The sequence below is a fragment of the Rhagoletis pomonella genome, unplaced genomic scaffold, assembly GCF_013731165.1.
Source record: "Rhagoletis pomonella isolate Grant_MI unplaced genomic scaffold, Rhpom_1.0 Rhpom_scaffold_00002, whole genome shotgun sequence".
Classification (NCBI taxonomy): domain Eukaryota; kingdom Metazoa; phylum Arthropoda; class Insecta; order Diptera; family Tephritidae; genus Rhagoletis; species Rhagoletis pomonella.
The window spans coordinates 1774395-1776083 of NW_023458556.1; the positions used below are offsets into that span (position 1 = coordinate 1774395).

The following is a 1689-nucleotide window of genomic DNA, read 5'->3' on the forward strand; positions in this document are numbered from 1 at the left end:
CGTTCGTGGCATCGCTTAAATTGATTTTACAAAGTAACAACCAAAATGAAAAATGAAAAAAAAAAAGAAGAATAAGCGGTGTAATAAGAACAAGAAGAAAAGGACCAACCAAATGGCAATAAAAGCAAATGTTTCGAAAATGATGGCCCGTTCCAATAAGCACATAGAGTGCGCATAAAAGGATATTCGTGAGATGTGAGAATGGTTTTGTAAAATTTTTCTCGCGATAAAAATGAAATGTTTTCTGCGAGTGCAACAGCAGTGAGAATATTAGTTATTTGATAGGGTAATAAATGCAATAGAACAAGCTGAGAAGTGCATAGGAATGCGTGTTCAACGAGAATGGCATAATTTAGAGAGACAGCCAGGCATAAAGTAGACGGAAACATAGACATCGGAAAAGCTTAAACTAGAAAACGCCCCATCCCAAAAAACTTTTCAAGAACGCCCTATTTCAGAATTTTGTTGAAGAACGCCATATCTCAGAATTCGGTTCAAAAACGTCCTAGCCCACTTCAAAATGTATTGGAAATGTGCTGGTGTAAAGCGTTTTCGAACTGGCTGCCGAGATAGGTTGATATTCCACTCAACAGTCGATATAAACTCCTAAAATTGGAGTTAAAAAACGAGAAAAGATACCAAAATTACATTGCATAACGCCGAAACTGGTCGACTTTTAAACGAGATGAAGGAAATTCGTTCCGAACTACATATATACATATGCAGGCACACATCATTTCCCCAACTCAATGGAAGAAGTAAAAGAAGATAAATGAGTTATATTTTAAACCGGATTTTTAATAAATTTTTCGAAATTCTTAGATGCAATATCGCATGTAGGGTGCATGATAGGGACGATATACATATAACTAGAGTTCACTCTTTAAAGCAAAACTCTGTACGTTTGTATGAAAATGTGAAATATTCGATAGTTTTTTACAACCCAGCAAAAAACACGATTACCACAGAAACGAAAGTGGAAACGAGCTAGGCGATGGGAATCGCTTACCGTTTCGCTTCAAGAAGGCCTTATTTTAACATGGGCATGTCATTGGAGGTAAGCCCTTACCCGCAGCATTACCTTCAAACGAAGGTAGAACGCATGGATAAACAGAATCCAGAGAAGCGAACAAAGAATGCCTTACAGAGAAACTAATGTAGAATGCCTAGATAAGTACATACTTATTTATATTAAATTGAAATCAGAAAATGTCTTAAAAGGTTAAAATTAATTAAAATTTTTATAAATCAGCGTACATATGTATATATTTAGGTATTTAGATTTTCTTTAAAATCGGTATGTACATACAGGCATATTTAATTAAGCTTAAAATTGTACTTCCTCACTCTTGTACGTCACTTCATTGACTGACTTCAACTTCGCTGCAAATTGAACAAGGCAAAACATGATTTTTATGCGAGACAAATTTCCACAGAAAGTAACGGTAGAAAAAGAATTTTTGGATATTCATTCCATTTTTCAGCTGACTACGATGCAGCATTCTACTTTGCATTCCCCGAAATGAAGCAAAGAAGCGAAAAAAAATAAAATATTGTAGGACATTCTACTTTGCATTCCCCGAAATGAAGCAAAGAAGCGAAACGAATAAAATATTGTAGGACATTCTACTTTGCATTACCTGAAATGACGCAAAGAAGCGAAACAAATAAAATATTGTAGGACATTCT

At 35.0% G+C, this 1689-nt stretch overlaps 1 protein-coding gene across 1 annotated transcript in view; it reads left to right on the forward strand.

Annotated features, from left to right (window-relative positions):
- Positions 1 to 1689, forward strand: part of LOC118732419 (teneurin-a-like) — a gene marked incomplete in the record, with an annotated part of 439680 nt that overhangs the window by 384137 nt on the left and 53854 nt on the right.